This window comes from Anabrus simplex, chromosome 1 (assembly GCF_040414725.1).
Source record: "Anabrus simplex isolate iqAnaSimp1 chromosome 1, ASM4041472v1, whole genome shotgun sequence".
Lineage (NCBI taxonomy): Eukaryota > Metazoa > Arthropoda > Insecta > Orthoptera > Tettigoniidae > Anabrus > Anabrus simplex.
The window spans coordinates 136,565,676-136,585,805 of NC_090265.1; positions in this window are offsets into that span (position 1 = coordinate 136,565,676).

Below are 20,130 nucleotides of genomic sequence, written 5' to 3' on the forward strand. Positions count from 1 at the left end.
ACTTAAAAGTCGTATTTGGTTGGTATTCAAGCCTGCAGTTGACGGTGATGGGAAAGATGTTAATTTTGTGTGTTGTACGGTCTGCGGTGAACTTTATGTAACCACTAGCAGTTACTCGCGGCTTCTCGCGTGGATTTCGTAATTTGATAAAAGTAATCGTTCCTCGGTACAGTACTAAGACATCATCTAAAAATCCCTGAAATATAAAACCTCACTGAAAAAGTTGGTTTCATGTACCCCAGAAACTCTTTGTAAACCAAGTTTGTGGTATTGCCTTTTGGGGCTGAGATGAGCATGCGACATACAACTGTATACGTGAGAACGTCTTCTCTCAAGTAAAAAAAAAAGTTTCTTTATTTTTAAAGGAGATTACAAATGCATATTTCCACATCTGTAACATCTTCAGGTTTTGAGATATATGTATCCGCATAAACAAAATGCAACCCCTTTAGCAGGCCTTCCTCTACCCCCACCTACGTGGATTTTCTGAAAACAAATAAAGAGAGACATGTTTCTTTATTTTTAAAGGACATTCCAAGTACCAAGTTCGATGTCTGTAACATGTAAAGTTTTTGACATACACTGTAGATATACCGGTACTCATTTTAAAAATTCACCTGCTTTTTCAATTAACAAAAAATATGTTTATTGATAAAGGAGCTGCCAAATACCGGTTATCACGACTATAACAACATCTTCAGTTCTTGAGATATTTGTATCCTCATAAAAATAATTCAACACCTATTTCAACCCCCCTCCTCCAAAGTTAATATTACCCCCCAAAATTGAGGGTGTTTTTTTAATTTTTAAAGGTGATTTCAAATACACATTTTCACGTCTGCAACATCTTTAGGTTTTTTAGATATAAGTATCCTCATACAAATAATTCAACTAATATTTCAGTCCTTTCATCCCCTTTAAGTGGATTTTCCAAAATCAAATATACGCATTTCTTTCTTTTTAAAGGAGACTCTAAACACCAATATTTGTCTGTAACAACTTCAGTTTTTGAGATATCAGTGCCCTAATAAAATTAATTCAACCTCCCTTTCAGTCCCTTTTACAACCCCCACGTTAAGTGGTCTTTCAAAAAACAAAATAATACCTGTTTTTAATATAAAAATACCAATTTTCACATCTGTAACATGTTAAGTGTTTGAGATATATTGTAAATATGCTCATCTTAAAAATTCACGCCAACCCAGATTTCAGTCCCTTTTACCCCCTCCCCCCTCCTTAAGTGTCCTTTCCGAAAACAAAATAATACACGTCTCTTTATTTTTAAAAGAGATTTTAAATACCACTTCACGTCTGTAACGTGTTAAGTTTTTTAGATATATTGTAGATATGCTCAGGGATTTTGTGTACAAATTTTGGTTGGCCCAAACGTACACGCATAATCTCGCTGCTGTAGAATCCTGGAGGTGGCGTTGCCATGGTTACGGCAGTTCATTTCCTTATCCGATTCCGAGAGCAGGGGTAGTGTGGTGCCAATATCTCCATAGCGGTCGGTTTTAGGGCCTTAAAACATGGTTTTCGGGCCCGTAGGGCTTACCGAAATTTGTTCTTTCGGTCAAGGGGCTTAAAATGAGCTTAGTCTCGTCCTTGCACGACAAATTCGATATTTCATCTATATTAGCCCATTATTTTTATATCTCCCCCGTCGCCCCCCCCCCCCCCCGTGGAATTGTCTTGAAAATAAAATACAGCCCATGTCCCTCAGAGATAATGTATATTTACATTAATAAACGGATTTTTAGAATCGGTTCGGTAGTTTCTGAGATTACCCTCCAGATATACACAAACTAACAAAATTCGCGCTCTCTCTTTGTTATATTAGTATAGATTAAAGGAGTCGGACTGATTTTGTCTTTTTATGATTAGATAAACTTACGATGAACGAGGTGTGCTTGAATGACGAGCATTCTAATGTTTCCGTGTCATCAGACTCCACGACTATGCCACAACCTGCCAAAGTAATGAAGTTTTCTTCGTGAACTGACGTTCATGATGCTCCTGTTCCAACAGATGAGCTGGAAAGATATTTAAAGCCAAATTGTGGAATGGAAGAAGATAGATATAGCGTCCTATTGGAGAAAAAATGGACAAAACTATCCAAAATTTCACCAGATCGCTAAGAAAGTAATATGTATGCAAACATCAAGTTTCAATTCAGCGGGCTTCATTCTCAACGCACGACGGTATCTTGTACAACCAGAAAATGCTGATGCTCTTCTTTTCATTCACAGTAATTCCATTCCACCACATTAACAATGACCAATAAACTACGCACACTAAGTAAAAGCTATGTTCAGGTTTGTTTTTGTTGTTGGCATATTGCACGCCATTTCTGTTTGTATTTTATTTTGAGGTAAACGCGAATGAAGTCCTATGAATATGCTTCGTGTTATTTAGATTCATTTTCAGTTAACTTGATATCAATTGCAAATGAATATTAGTTTATAATAAAGTTTCCGTTTGTTTTCAATTATTATTATTATTATTATTATTATTATTATTATTATTATTATTATTATTATTATTATTATTATTATTATTACAGTGCAGGAGAAATGTCTACCGTTTAATTTCAAAATGCGATTATCCTACTTTAAAACATGTTATTAGCATACGGGAGTTCGTAGAGTGTGCACGGCGCACATGTTATTGTGGAGAGGTACTCAAGGTTATTCTACTGAGCCCGCCCAGTGCAGTGGACTGCGGTGGGCTGTATGAGACCAGTGCTGTGGGCCAGTACGCTGCCACGTCAGAAGAGAACGGCACTGCACGGACTGGGCTGCCGGAGCCCGTGGGTTTGAAGTGCTGCGCGGTGGGGCTGGCTGCAGGACTCTGCCTCATAGCCCCTTACCTTGCGAACCCTCCTTACCACACGGTCCCGCGCCCTCATTCTTGAAATTGAATCTCTTCGCTGGTTCAGGAGGACCACCAAGTGTTTGCGTGAAAATGATCGCTATGTGCGGGAATACACAGAGCTAATTAAAGAAATAGGCACTTGAAAAAAACATCTTACTAAGATATATATTTCTACGGGGTTCACTGAACCACTGAACGCCCTGCACCGTGATCAGTGTATACCACTTGCATTTATGAATTATCATCATGAATTAGCAATTGCATTATATTGAAAACTGTTTTGAAAGTAACCTTATAATTTTAAAAAAATCGCTAACAGGCACACCATCGTGATATTTTGCTTAAGAACCAAGCGGTTTGGCTGGGCAGTCTGCGTCGTATAGCTGTAAGCTTGCATCCAGGATATGGCAGCTTCAAACCCTATCATCAGCAACCCTGAAGAACGTTTTGCGTGGTTTCCCATTTTCATACAAAGTTAATGATGGAGCTGTTCCTTAGTTAAAACCACGGCTACTACCTTCTCACTCCTAGCACCAAAAACCTCCCTGAGTTGGTACGTCATTACAACACTTGCGAAAATAATAATAATAATAATAATAATAATAATAATAATAATAATAATAATAATAATAATAATAATAGTTTTATGACCCACTAACTACTTTTTTACGGTTTTTGGAGATGCCATTTTGCCGGAATTTAGTCCCACCGGAGTTATTTTACGTGCCAGTTTCGAATACCACCGGACTGAGCTAGGATCGATCCTGCCAAGTGGGGGACAGAACGCCAGCGCCTCAACCGTCTGAACCACTCAATCCGGCAGAAGAAGAAGAATCCACATCGAAAACGACGTAATGTTGCCATGGAAATTATTCAGCTGCCTCGTTTTCGAATAATTGAGGATTGAGCATGAACATATGGTAACACTCTAAAGCAGGTCCATGGCTGAGTGGCCAGCTACTTGAAATATGGTTCACATGGCCCCAGTTCGATTCTTTGCCGAGTTGAGGGATTGCAATCTTCAACGATTAATTCCCTTGGCTCGAGGACTGTATATTTGTTCTGTCCCCCACATTCCTGCAACTCACGTACGAGACATAACACTACACTACACTACACTACCACGCAGTTTAGCACACATGGCAAATGCCACCCAATCTCGTCGGAAATACAAACCTTTGGCGTGGAATTCCTCATATGTTTACGTGATTGATTACAGGTCTTAACAGTTCGACAAGAGTAACCATAATACCCTCATACACAATGTCTGATGGAGTAATCAAAAATAAGTTTACCAGTTTATCAATTCGAGATATTCATCAGAATTTCCGTCAGGTCTACAACTTCATATTTCTCACTCAAGCGATGAAGATCCCATTTACAAAGTTAAATGTGCGAGGTCACTGGGAGGTCACGGACGGGGCGCTCTAAGGAAGCAGGTCAAGGCAGGCCAGTGCCAGTTCCGGCCGGAAGAGTTTTATTGACTTTGTGCATGCGAAGTTCAGGCTGAAGATTCCCAACTTTCTTTGCTCATTAACATTGAAGGAATATTAATTGCATTACAATATCACTTGTTATTTGATCCTATTAGCTACAGCTATTATATTTCCAACATTTATTGTTCAGAATTTCAGACTCCCTACTGGCACTATGAAACCAGACTTGTGTGAAGTATTCGGGGTAGGAGGGGGGATAGCGCACGCCAAAAAGAAAACCGAACAAATGCCCTACCAGGCGCGGCTTTATAATGCGATCTTCAAAGCTGCAGAACCATCAGAATGAAAGCAAAGAGTGAAACTATCCTTCATATTGTGTGGTATTATCGCCAAAGATCGATACCCATTTAATTACTGGTGATCTGGCAAACTTCCTTGGATCTGAGAACGACAGCACTTTAGTACGAACACATAGGAGCCACCTTTCGGAGAAAACTGTAGTTAGAGAATCGTCCCTGAGGTTCTGCATGATATGTACGCCTCACAGAAAGGCAGGCCTATGTGTGTGTATTGGAGGAGCTGTATCGCTGAGACGTCCCAAATCTTGGAATTGTTGACACTTCCTCCCCAAGTGCGGCTGTAAATCACACCCTCTCCTCTCTTGGACTATTGCCCTCTTTGGGACGACCTTGTCTTGCATGATGTGAAAGGAAAGAAAGACCTTTACATCTGGCTTCGCGATTTGTATTGAAAAGTCATTGCTCCGGACGGCCTCTCGCTATTAGATAGCGCTGTGGGTTTAAACCAAGGCCTCTCAGGGTGCATGTACCAGTGCATTGCGCTGTGCACGGTGCAAAAGACGACTTCGCTTGGTTGACCAGAGTGCAGACCCCCACTCCTCGATTTGGAGCAATATCGCTGTCTTTCTCTTTCTCCACGCCTGCTTCCCTCTTCCTCACTTGCTCCGTAGCGCTCCAAATCCGAGACGAGTTTTGCCGAGATAAGACGAGTATTCCAGAGACGAAGGGTTGGTCCGAGCCGAGTCGAGTGGGACCGATGCACTGTTCACAGGACCTCTGCGCCTCAGTTTGCACACGTGAGATTTTGGGCATTTGAGAGGCCCTGGTTTAACCTGACATTTTTTCGATAAAGGTTTGAACAGGTAGTCGTAATACAACTGACAATATGAGACAAGCCATAAGAGAAACTGCATCAATACCTGAATAAGCATTCTACAGGCAATGAAGAAGATGTTTCTCCGCAATGGTACACATGAAGGTTTGTTTGAATTTAGCTATGAAATTGAAAATAGGAACGTTAGTATAATCAGATTATTTTCAACTTCTTTAAAAAAGCCTTCTCCGAAAGTTGTATACCAGGTTTCGGTACTTATGAGTACGTCGTTACCAGATCAAAGTTATTTTCGATAAGGGGGAAAAACACTTTATTTTATTGTAACTTTTTAACCGTCTTTCATTTTTACAAGTCAGTTATTTATACAGTCGAAATCACAAGAAATCAGGAAGTCTTACAAATTGACATGTATGTTTACCTGTAGGCTACTTTCCTTTAAATTTTCTGGAACTTCAAAAGATTGGACGTGACGAGAGAGGAACACAGACCTTTCCACGGGGTTGGAGGACGGATGGACACGACTTCTGTTGGCACTTGCCGTAGGTATAAAATACGAATCTAGATTTGTCCACTAGACCCCTCAGAGTTGGGGCAGCGTGGCTGACTCTTATCCGCAGGTCCCGGTTTCGATTTCCGGCCAGGTCGAGGATTTTTACTTGGATCTGAGAGCTGGTCCGAGGTCCACTCAGCCTACGTCATTACAATTGAGGACCTATCTGACGGTGAGATGGTGGCCGCGGTCTTGGAAGCCAAGAATAACGGCCGTGAGAATTCTTCGTGTTGACCACAAGACATATCATAATCTGCAGGTCTTCGGGCTTGGTAGGCCATGCGCCTTCGAGGCTGTTGAGCCATGGGGTTTGGATTACTAGGTTTACTGCAATGGACTAGGCGGCACAGTGCAGAACCACCAACATAATTCAGCACGAGTCGCCAGTGTGCCCTACGATGAATCGTTTACGATCGTTTAATTATTAACTAAAACGTGATATATAAAAGATGACGACCTCACCTCTCCAGCGGTAGCCTGATGTCCATTAACAGCTTACAGAATTTACTACATCTACTGTAGTCGGAGTTGCCAAATTGTCTAATGCACTCGACACGAAGTAGGGGTCAAGACTGAAAAGAGTGTGGAAGAAAGTGGATTGGCAACCTCTCCACATCAAACAATTATCACTTAGAACTCCTTAACCGAACAGGATGCAAGGTGGAATAGACTGCTGGCTTCCAGCTCGCTTCCAGGAACTCAGGCCGCAATGTTTTGTCCCGAAATACAATAGTTCGTATTTAGATTAAGTTTGGACTCAAACATGCCATAACGGACATTACAGGACTTCTCCAGAATGTTTATTAAGACTTCTTTTCCTTGTTCTATTACCTGGTACTCACCCTTGCAGCTTGTACCTGTAACTTTAAACACGTGAGAAAGGAATTTCTATTCACTCTGGAACATCACTATATTAAAACAATTTTCGGAAACTGATCAAGGACAATTTCATGCCGATTGGGAACAGAAATTTGCTAGTGGCTTGACTTCACAATAACACATCAAAGATTTACGGCGATGCAAGGAAGGGAAAGGGCTAGGATTGGGAAAACCGAGCTCGATAGCTGCAGTCGCTTAAGTGCGGCCAGTATCTAGTAATTGGGAGATAGTGGGTTCGAGCCCCACTGTCGGCAGCCCTGAAGATGGTTTTCCGTGGTTTCCCGTTTTCACACCAGGCAAATGCCGGGGATGTACCTTAATTAAGGCCACGGCCGCTTCCTTCCACTTCCTAGGCCTTTCCTATCCCATCGTCGCCAAAGACCTATCTGTATCGGTGCGACGTAAAACAAATAGAAAAAAAAGGATTGGGAAGTTAGGGGGCGTGGCCTTAGTTAAGGTACAGCCTCTGCATTTGCCTGATGTGAAAGTGGAAAACAGTGGAAAAGCATCTTCAGGGCTGCCGACAGCGGGATTCGAACCCTCCATCTCCGGAATACAAGTTCACTGCTACGCGATCCTAACCGCACGGCCAGCTCACTCGGTGGAAACAGGAATATCAACTGATGAATCGAAGGAGTGATGTACTCGGAGGCTATTACATTGTTTATCGTATTAATGCAACAATCATCACTCCTATTATTTAATTACTGTATTACTACGGTGTACCTAGTTTAGATTTTGCGGACTGCATTATAGGCTGCAGAAGTGTTTTAAATGAACAAATTTATGACTTAGGGCAATATTAGTAGAGACAGAGAGGATTTCCTGCTAATTAAGCAGACATTCCTCTGGCCTCGCACGGGAGTATTACCTTTCGTGTCGCATGATGTAGGTCTACAATTTGCTCGCTCGCTCGCCGGCGCGGTGGTTGTAAAATATTGCTACCGGATTACTGAATGTATGGGGAGGTGGGGGCCTGCAGAGAGTGGTTTTATACGACCAGGTGTCTCTGGGGATACGAGCGATCGATATTGAGCACCTAAATCCTGGTGGAAGACCGCTGGGCGATGTAGAGGATTAGCGACTTATGGTGGAGTACCGTCTACAAGCAGTGTTATCTCTCCATTTGTAGAGAAACGAAAGTTATGGGGCAATCTGTAACAAACAGATATCGATATTGTCTGGGTTTAGAGTTATAACACGGTGTGAGTCCAAAATAAAGTATTCTAGAGGTTAAACCGTTCTTCTGTAGGAGATCTCAGTCATATTCAGACTGTAACAAGATGTACAGTTTATTTTTTATTCGCTATGCCCACCTAAGGAGCACGTTTCAACTTATTAGCATTTTTTTTGTTCATCATCTCGCTGTGTCCCCCTTTACGTTGTTCTGTCCACGCGGATTCGGAATTATTTGATAGGATAGTCAGCTATGTGAGAAACGACATGGAAAGAAATGTGATTGTAGCGGGAGATCTGAATTTGCCAGATGTCAATTGGGAAGGAAATGCGAACGACAGGACGCATGACGAACAAATGGCAAATAAGTTAATATGGGAAGGACGGCTGATTCAGAAAGTGATGGAACCAACCAGAGGGAAAAATATCCTGGATGGCGTGCTGATAAAACCAGATGAGCTGTATAGGGAAACTGAAGTAATAGATGGTATTAGTGATCATGAAGCTGTTTTTGTGGTAGTTAAAAATAAATGTGATAGAAAGGAAGGTCTTGAAAGTAGGACTGTTAGGCAGTACCATATGGCTGATAAAGCAGGCATGAGGCAGTTTCTAAAAGGTAACTATGATCGGTGGAAAACGGTAAATAAAAAAGTAAACAGACTCTGGCATGGGTTTAAAGAAACTGTTGAGGAATGCGAAAACAGGTTTGTACCTTTAAGGGTGGTAAGGAATGGTAAAGACCCACCTTATTATAACAGAGAAATAAAGAGGCTAAGAAAGAGGTGCAGACTGGAAAGAAATAGAGATAGAAATGGCTGTGGAAGTAAGGAGAAATTGAAGGAACTTACTAGAAAATTGAATCTAGCAAAGAAGGCAGCTAAAGATAACATGATGGCAAGCATAATTGGCAGTCATACCAATTTTAGTGAAAAATGGAAGGGTATGTATAGGTATTTTAAGGCAGAAACAGGTTCCAAGAAGGACATTCCAGCAATAATTAATGAACAAGGGGAGTGTGTATGTGAGGATCTTCAAAAGGCAGAAGTATTCAGTCAGCAGTATGTAAAGATTGTTGGTTACAAGAATGATGTCGAGATAGAGGAGGAGACTAAGGCCAAAGCAAAGCAAAGCAAAGCAAAGCAAGTCACCTCCGTACAGGCCATGAAGGCCCTTGGAGGAGTGGAAGGTAAAGGCTTCCACCATCGTTAACCTCGGCACGTGATGGGGTAGAGTGGTTAGCTCTACGCCCGGCCGCCTTTGCCCCCAGGAATTAACCTGGTACTCATTTTTTGGTGTAGGCTGAGTGAACCTCAGGGCCATATGCACCTCCAGAAGTGGAAATCTCATTTCTTAAATTTTACGACTTCCCGACGGGGATTCGAACCCACGTCCTTCCGGGCGAACCGAGCACGCCTTTACCGCCCCAGCCAGGCAGCCCCTACTAAGGCCAAAGAAGTAATAAAGTTTACATATGATAACAATGACATTTACAAGAAGATACAAAAGTTGAAAACTAGAAAAGCGGCTGGAATTGATCAGATTTATGGGGATATACTAATGACAATGGGTTGGGATATAGTACCATATCTGAAGTACTTATTTGCTTATTGTTTGACCGAAGTAGCTATACCAGATGAATGGAGAGTTGCTATAGTAGCTCCTGTGTATAAAGGAAAGGGTGATAGACATAAAGCTGAAAATTACAGGCCAATAAGTTTGACATGCATTGTATGTAAGCTTTGGGAAGGCATTCTTTCTGATTATATTAGACATGTTTGTGAAATTAATAACTGGTTCGATAGAAGGCAATTCGGTTTTAGGAAAGGTTATTCCACTGAAGCTCAACTTGTAAGATTCCAGCAAGATATAGCAGATATCTTGGATTCTGGAGGTCAAATGGACTGTATCGCGATTGACCTGTCTAAAGCATTTGATAGGGTGGATCATGGGAGACTACTGGCAAAAATGAGTGCAATTGGACTAGACAAAAGAGTGACTGAATGGTTTGCTATATTTCTAGAAAATAGATCTCAGAGAATTAGAGTAGGTGAAGCTTTATCCGACCCTGTAATAATTAAGAGGGGAATTCCTCAAGGCAGTATTATCGGACCTTTATGTTTTCTTATATATATAAATGATATGAGTAAAGGAGTGGAATCGGAGGTAAGGCTTTTTGCGGATGATGTTATTCTCTATAGAGTGATAAATAAGTTACAAGATTGTGAGCAACTGCAACGTGACCTCGAAAATGTTGTGAGATGGACAGCAGGCAATGGTATTACACCCTTTAGTCCTTATAGAGGAATACCTACCTTTCTTACCTATCAGCAAAGCTCATGAGATCTGTCTCTTGGGTCGTATCGGGTTCTTCGTCACTTGCTGAGGTAAAGGTGTGGTTCAGTAATTCTAATCTATCTACTGGAATGAAAGGTCTGTTTAAAAGATTCCTATTTATTCAGGAAAATTCTGAAGCATTCTGATATGTCAATGGTATCATAGAAGTCAATTGTGTCCACTGGACACCACAATCATTTTTACATAAACGTCAGAACACTGGTGTGAGGCTTTAACGTAACTGCCTGACGGGCATTCATACTAGAAACCATTGTCTCAATTATTAATCATTTAAGAAAGGAAAGTCTGGAAATCCTTAAATTCGGCTTCCATGTGAGACCACATGTACCATCATAGTGATTCGTTATGGTCCAGCCCTCGTAACACGATCCCTGGACTCTGGGTATAATTAAGGCCGTCCAATCGGTGTGTGCCACACAGTGGTTCTACGGCATGGACCCTTAATTGAATCGATGTGACCTGCGTCTATGTCATGGACCGACATCTAATCTTCTAAGTTACTTTAAAGTCATTGTGGATGATGACCGCAAGGAAATGAGGCTACAATGGCATATGGCCCAAATCTAAGTCACTGAGGTTGATGAACCCCTGACCATCCCAGTTTCTAGGCTGAAGGCTAAACACAATTAAGTTACATCGGTTGATGACCTAAGTTTCCACTTTACTATCCCCAGCATATTCACTGCTCAATCAATCAAAATTCAATAATTACAACAATAGTAATGCTCACAAACTTTGTGGCAGTAAAATCCATTTCCGTCGGATATGTCCCTTTAATCAATACTTTATATTTAAATATTCCCCCAGAAAAACAAACTAAAATTTCCAGAATGCATCTCCAAGTTATTCGCTTGATTAAAGTTATTTCAAAGTGCGGTTTCACTGAATTTAATAATTAAATAAATTTAAATGATTTAGCGAAATGTTAAAGAACAGTAAATTTTATCTCCGCGGACTCTGGTTTCTTCACAAATTCCTACGCAGCTGTGATGTGAATTCAATCTAGTGATGTTTGTCTGGCTGGAAAAGAATTGTTACATAATTCATGTCCAGTTATATATCTTGTCTCATGATTTCACAATTTTAAAATCTAATCTAGTCCTAACCGTTATTAACACTTGGATATCCTAATAATCTACGTACAAACCAAACAACTCGCCATATAATTACGATGTCATATCTCGTCATTACCATTTATGAATTTTGCACACCCCTCACAGACAAACCGATCATCACAACCATAGCTCTATATTTTGGACAACCCTGAATTTGGTTACTCTGTTCCTTATACTCGACGTTCATGGTTTCAAATGTTCATTACGTCCCCAATTACAGTATTTCACAATACTCAGATCATTACCGGCTATGAATTTCAGCTAAATCCAGCATTTTAACGTTTTCCCTGGCCGAGAATACAGTACAATCTCAATTCCACGCCTGTCCCGTTATCACAGCTGAGGCCTCTCGCCCCCAAGTTCGCTTGGCAGTTACATGAAACACCTGGTTTATTCCAGTCGACTGGCTTCTCAAAATGCTCTCTTTAAACTCTGCCGACAAAATTAAACAAATACGATATTCTAACCAACAAAATGCACAGATTAAGCTTCAAGATGCCCACACTAATTATACGCGTCGCCAATTAATACCGCTATGGATTTCTATGAATTTCTTTCCATTCCCAATATTATAAAATATACCTCGGGCTATCGTGTCCCGGCTTCAATGACAGGACTCTAACCTGATTCGCACATCTCATCTCAACTCATATAAAACATTCCTCGGGCTTCCATGTCCCGGCTTCAATGACAGGTCCAACCTGATTCACAAATCTCATATCAACAAACTAACCTCTGTTTCCCAGCTCCACAATTATCATCGACAAAGAACTGGAATAAAATCCTCACTAGAAATCTCGACGTCTAATATCGCACAATGCATTAATCATGAATAACTTCGCATAAATGATATCGTATTTAATAACTTGATTTTTACGAGAAATGACTGAAACATTCTACTAGATCTTTTTATTGTCAGTCAGACACAGTTTAAAAATGGGCATAGAAAAACGTTTCTCTCCGTGACCAAATTCATCACCCTAGGTTCTCACCCGACAGCGCGCTTCCACTCGATTGAAAATGAGTGACCATGGATTATTATTATTAACGTCAAATTGCAGACAGAAAAATTTTACGTCGAATGAACATCTTAATTTGGCATCACAAAATATAGGAAGTACACTTCACACGGATGACGATCTACATTGGACGTGATATCACTTCGGAACCCTATTCAATAACTTTTTACAACATTATACGGCACTCGCAAGACTTCAAAAATTTATCCAAGTGGAAAATAAAACAAATGACTCTTTTAGTCGTATTCTCACATTTACAAAACTTAGTAGGGATGACCACTGCGTCGTATATCCCCATTCAAATACTCTTTTAGAGATCATGAGACAAGATATAAGAGGTAGTAAGATGGAAAGTCACCTACCTCATGTAGTCATAGGGCTCACCTGCGACCCTGGCATTTTATTTAGCCATTTTTACATTCATGGCTTTACAAACCATTATGTTTCTTCAGGTTTCCTGGAATAAAGCATAAAAAAAAGAAAATACCCTTCACTTGTTTGCTGAGCGCACATGATGGACTATAATTATTTCGGCACACGAATTACTTAATCACATTAGAATTTATTCAGTACTTTGACCGTCCTATCTGGTACAATTATGTCACTCAAGAAAACTATCTCCTCATGGACTCAAGACCTAGCCGCAATGGCTAAAATCTGCTGTTGAATTCAGTCTACTTTCGTTGTTTGATTTCGCAGAGCAGCTCAACAATTTTTCGTCCGCTTTGTATCACAAATGCCGGAGAAGGAGACTTCGTCATGGCGTCCCTTCATATTTATAGCAGTTACCCCCTCTCTTCGGATATCTCCCTTTGCCGCCAAGAAAATTTCTATAAATTTTCTGACTTACCTAAACTGTAATTTCAAGAGTTTTGAAAGTGACTACATGCTTGCTACATTTCTGGCGGTAGTGTTCATGGACATTTAAAATTTTTACGGGTTCGATTTGTGAGATGATTGACCCCCTTTGATAGGCACTATATTTTTTTGACTTGGCTTGGTTCACGCCATGTACACGCGCTTTGAAATTGTTCACAAAAATGACTTGAGATTCTTCCGCCGTTGACACGTGTGGCTGACGTCACGTACCCCAGAGCGTGGCACCGAAGGTAATCACCCCCTCGTCACGTGTCAAATCCATGCTATCAATAATCCAACTTTTAAATGATTGTCGATTTATGCATAATGTTCTTAGGGCACAAAGGTCATGGGTTCAGTATGTTGATAAACGGAGTTAAAAGTCAGGTTGTGAGTTTCACAAATAGGAAAAGTCCTCTCAGTTTTAATTATTGCGTTGATGGGGTGAAAGTTCCTTTTGGGGATCATTGTAGGTATCTAGGTGTTAATATAAGGAAATATCTTCATTGAGGTAACCACATAAATGGGATTGTAAATAAAGGGTACAGATCTCTGCACATGGTTATGAGGGTGTGTAGGGGTTGTAGTAAGGATGTAAATGAGAGTGCATATAAGTCTCTGGTAAGACCCCAACTAGAGTATGGTTCCATTGTATGGGACCCTCACCAGGATTACCTGATTCAAGAACTGGAAAAAATCCAAAAGAAACGCAGCTCGATTTGTTCTGGGTGATTTCCGACAAAAGAGTAGCGTTACAAAAATGTTGCAATGTTTGGGTTGGGAAGAATAAGAATTGAGAGATAGAAGAGCTGCTCGACTAAGTGGTATGTTCCGAGCTGTCAGCGGAGAGATGGCGTGGAATGACATTAATAGACGAATGTTTGAATGGCGTTTATAAAAGTAGGAAAGGTCACAATATGAAGATAAAGTTGGAATTCAAGAGGACAAACTGGGGCAAATATTCATTTATAGGAAGGGGAGTTGGGGATTTGAATAACTTACCAAGGGAGATGTTCAATAAATTTCCAATTTCTTTGAAATCATTTAGGAAAAGGCTAGGAAAGCAACAGATAGGGAGTCTGCCACCTGGGCGACTGCCCTAAAGGCAGATCAGTATTGATTGATTGATTGATTGATTGATTGATTGATTGATTGATTGATTGATTGATTGATTGATTGATTGATTGATTGATTGATTGATTGATTGATTGATTGATTGATTGATTGATTGATTGATTGATTGATTGATTGATTGATTGATTGATTGATTGATTGATTGATTGATTGATTGATTGATTGATTGATTGATTGATCCTGTATTTAGTCGGGTGGGCTTTACGGAAAATGTGTATTTCTGAATTAAGGTTCTGAATGTTATTCTATCTTGAATGTTTCCTTCATTAATGCCAACGGCCGTAGCCGTGTTGAAGCACCGGATCCCGTGAGATCTTCGATGTTAATCAACATTGGGCGTGGTCAAGATGTGGATGGGTTGCCACCCGCTATTGGTGTGGTTGGGGGGTAAGGAAATGGACGAGCGGACAGGAACTGGCCACCCTACCGCACGTAAACCCCGGCTCAGGCACACTTCTGCGGAGGTTCGGATGTGCCTTCGGGCAGAATATTACCTCACCTTACCTTCAGTAATGCCAATTTCATTTAGATCTTCACTGATTTCGTTTAGACAGTTATTGTGATTTTTCACTGTCAAGGCTAAATTTAAAATTTTCTTTGCGAACCTATTATCATCCATTCTATATAAGTGACCATGAAATTGTAATCGCCATTTCCTGATGGTATCTGCGATTTGTTTCTGTAACTTCATAGATTTCATGTGATTTATTTTTCAACCAAATTCTATTTTAGCGTTTTGGTCCTGAAATTGTTCTGAGGATTTTCCTTTCTTGTTCTACGATCATCCTTATTCGAGATTTGCCACCAATTATAATAGTTTCAGAACCATAAAGTGCTTCTGTTTTAACTACTGTGTTATAATGTCGTAATTTTCCCGTAGTTGATATAGTTCTCTTATTGTATCTGTTCCAAGTAATTATGCATGCTCTTTGAAGATTTGCAGTCTTCCTTTCTTAGCTTGCTGATTTAACTTCACTGGTTTAATAATTTCACCTAGATGCTTACATTTGTCTACTTGAGCGATATTTCCATATTTGGTGATTAACGATTCACTTTGCAAGTAATAAACTTTGTGATGTTTGGGACATCACTGCATGTTTTCAATTATTGAATTATATAATTAATTGATAAGATGTATATATGTAATCACTGATAGGTCATGTTTAAATTAATATGTATATATATATATAGTTTAATAAAAACACTGGTCTTGTAAACCAATATTAAGATTTTCTTCCAAAACTCAGAGGAAAGAAAAATTCTTTTCACTAATCCCCAAAATTAATATTTTATACTTAAACTACCCTCTGAATTTTAAATTTAAGAATTCTATATATATAGGGTTTTTATCATCCATTTCAATCATCATTTCATTTCTTTGTATCGCGGCTATATCGTATTCTGAACGAACAAATTATTGGGTAAAGTATTTCAACATCATTCATATTTATAACTTACAGTAAATTTTCCAATAGCCGTTGTGAGGTGACCAGAGTCATCAGGCTAATTTCAGCCCATTTCCAGGAAAAGTACGTCATCTAGGTTACGGGAGACTTCACCCTCTCTACCTCATGAAGAGACAGTTGATACATTATAAACGCCCGCTTTTCGTACTTAGCTACCTGACGCTTTATTTCAGCGGGAATGTTCAGCCTATGTGAATGAACGTAATGAAGCAACGTGACGGATTCACAGCAATACATAGGAGAAGGGATGAGACTTCGAATCTTACTGGACCATGTGATATGGCTGATGGAAGGAGACTTTTGAACCTATATACGTCGTAGACGAGAGCTAGAGAGGGCATTCTGATTCTGATTCTGATTCTGATTCTGATTCTGATTCTGATTCTCATTCTTGGAAGACACTCCTACTACGATTCTACGTCTGCACATCGGAGAAGATTTTAACTTAGTTCACTTCGCATCTGAGTATATACTACTCAAAAATTACTCTCATTGGGACTTGTTATCTCAATGACGAGAGGTAGTCAACGGGAGACCGGTTTTGACTAGTATAGGGAAGGAGAGCTTTTATTATGAATTTAGCTACACTACTGTTCCGTAATAAGGAAGAATACAAGTGTATTCTCTCCATGAACATAACCCATGGTGGTTTTGCATTTAAAATTAGGGCTCATTACGTCTTTATGTAAGGAGTAAAGTAGGAGGTGTTAAAGGCAGGAAAAGCATAAGTAGGACTGGAATCCAACAACAGATGAGGCAGCCGGTACGAGAGATCCACCCATCTTCAGCTTCAAGACAACAGAGTCTACATATGGTGAGCTTATGGCATAAGTTACTGCAAGTCTTCGCGCAACAGTTCATTTTCTTAGAGTTAATTTCATTCAATTTTTCTTTTGCTTCCGTAAGTTTAGATTTCGTTAATACGCCGTTACGTCACGTTTTTCATCCTAATAAATAGCTGTTTTAATTTGTATTTCATGAAATTAGTATTAATGATCCTTAAATTCCAAGTTAGTGTACTTAATGAATGTGTGTCCAGTCACCCTACGCCTGGGAGTTTTTTGAGTCTCATTACGTATGATTATTATTATTATTATTATTATTATTATTATTATTATTATTATTATTATTATTAATTATCAACTTTCGTTTTCAAGCCATAAGCTTGAAGGCTGGCGCCCATGGGATATTGTTTATGGAGAAACAGTTATATATCATTTATTTATTTTAGTATTAAAGTGACCCGCCACGTTATAGTTTTGTTAAACATCTGTGGGCCGAGTGGGTACGTCACAACTTCAAAGACTAATATCTTTAAGCTTAGCCTCTAGCCATTTCTTCTTCCTCACTTTCAACCTTAATATTAAGAATAGAATGGCTGATGATGCCTACATTTAGGCGAAACATGTCCCAGTTTTAACATGTAATTTCGTTTTTGATTTTTAATAAATCAAAGAACAATGTATTGAAAAGGTTGACTTCCAAGAGGTACTTCTTTCATAAGCTTAACGATTGACTGTTGGAACTTGATTTAGTCCCTTCCACATACTTGGTCTTTTCATAAGAAATTTGGAGTCCTGTTTTGGCTGTTATTTCATGGAGTTATCCTACAGACTTGATTGCGTCCTTTCTGTTGTTAGACAGGATAGCGATATCATCAGCAAATGCTAGACAATTAAGGTGAAATATTATTATTATTATTATTATTATTATTATTATTATTATTATTATTATTATTATTATTATTATTATTATTTCTTGTTTAAATTCGCAGTAATACATCGAAGGTTTTCGGCCCCGGAGAGAAACGGATAGGATTGGGAAGGATGCGGCCTTGCGCTTAATTTAGGTACAGTCCCAGCATTTGCCTGGTGTGAAAATGGGAAACCACGGAAACCCATCTTCAAGGCTGCCGACGGAGGTTTTCGAGCCTACCATCTCCCGAGCGTTAACAAAATAATTTATGGCAATCTTGTATACTTAGTCCTAGCTCTCAGTACACTACTATTTGAGATTTAAATTGTTTTATTCCTAATTTATGCTACAGGACCTATACGACCTTTTAGGAAAACAATGTAACTACGACACCATAATCAACTGTACTGTATCCTAGTTATGACTGTTCCTGTTATAAATAGCCTACATCATATTTTTAGTCACCTCGCTACTAAAGTGTTATTTCTGGACCTTTACTTTTATGCTCGCTCACTAAGTGGAGCAGAGAGCTTATTGCAGCGTATAATTATCGGATACTTGGAATGTTTTCTTGAGTACAATAGCACCCCTTCCACTGTGTTCCGTTGCGCCAACCATTATCCAGATCGATGGGGAATTCCCAGCAATGGATGCCATAGTAGTGCCACAGTTAATGTATATTGCCTAAAGCCTGACCTGAAAATATTTTGTAATCCAAGACATATTTTTAACAGAATTTTACCCTGCTCAAGGCGAAGATATGGAACATACAATAGCTCGTGGATGAGTACGTTATTACTAGACATCCGATTTATACTCTGCATAAATCACCAAAATAAGCATAAGTATGTGCATACATTCATGCTATTAAACACTCATATGAAATGCAAATGTAATATTCCTTTACTAGACTCACGCGCTTCACCCACGCCAATACCTAAAATCATGATCATGAATGGGCCTAAACAACCGAATGCAAAAATCACACTTGTTACAGCTGCAGCTGTTCCACTAGTGCAAACAATATGGGCATAGTTTGTGAGACGTATCAATCTATCAGCCTTCACTGCTAAAACAATATGTACACAGCGTGTTAATTAATGCACATAATAAATCATGTAGAGCCTCCGTGGCTCAGACGGCAGCGCGTCGGCCTCTCACCGCTGGATACCGTGGTTCAAATCCCGGTCACTCCATGTGAGATTTGTGCTGGACAAAGCGGAGGCGGGACAGGTTTTTCTCCGGGTACTCCGGTTTTCCCTGTCATCTTTCATTCCAGCAACACTCTCCATGCTCATTTCATAGCATCTGTCAGTCATTAATAAAATCACTTTGGGAGTGGCCAACCCATCGTACTAATAGCCTATATATGATTCATTCATTTCATTCCTGACCCGGTCAATGACTGGAAAACAGGTTGTAGGTTTTCATTTTCAATAAATCATGTAGTGAGATTGTAAGACAGCCGTGTAAAAAAACACAAACGCGAAGAAAAACCTAAATGCATAATCCTCTTCCATTTTACATTGCATACCGTTCTTTTTCTGTGCACCGGGCGAGTTGGCCGTGCGGTTAGGGGCGCGCGACTGTGAGCTTGCATCCGGGAGATAGTGGGTTCGAAACCCCATTGTCGGCAGCCCTGAAGATGGTTTTCCGTGGTTTCCCATTTTCACAACAGGCAAATGCTGGGGCTGTACCTTAATTAAGGTCATGGCCACTTCCTTCCCACTCCTAGGCCTTTCCTATCCCATCGTCGCCATAAAACCTATCTGAGTCGGTGCGACAAATAGCTTTTCCTGTGCATAATTTGCTTTGCAGTACACCAAAACAGTCTTCTCCAAGTTTCCTGGTATAAATCTATGGCGTTTGTCTGTTAAAACGAGCTTCAGTGTGGGGACCGATCTCTCTACATCTACGGATGTGATAAGAAGGTACTTTAATTCGGGAGCGAGTGTAGGTGCTAAACATTCTGGGGATGCACATTATTAGTGAATGAAAATCCACAGCCTGTTTCCAGTCATTCGACCGGGTCAGGAATGGAATGAATGAAGCCCCCATCTAGCGGCGAGGATAGGAATTGTGCCGGCTGCCGAAGCCTGTCGGACTCTTCTGGGGCAATAATTAATGGCGGATGAAATTAAATGATATTGGAGAATGTTGCTGGAATGAATTATGACAGGGAAAACCGAAGTACCCGGAGAAAAACCTGTCCCGCCGCCGCTTTGTCCAGCGCAAATCTCACTTGGAATGACCGGGATTTGAACAACGGAACCCAGCGGTGAGAGGTCTGAGCGACCTAGGCTCGCACGTTATTACTACCAGCCAAATATTTTTCTATATCCACCATGATAGTCGTAGCCTGGATTTCGTTTAATAACATCACAATATTTTGTTTGTAGGCGGATTTCAAGTTTTCCTGGGATACCTTCTAGTTCACGC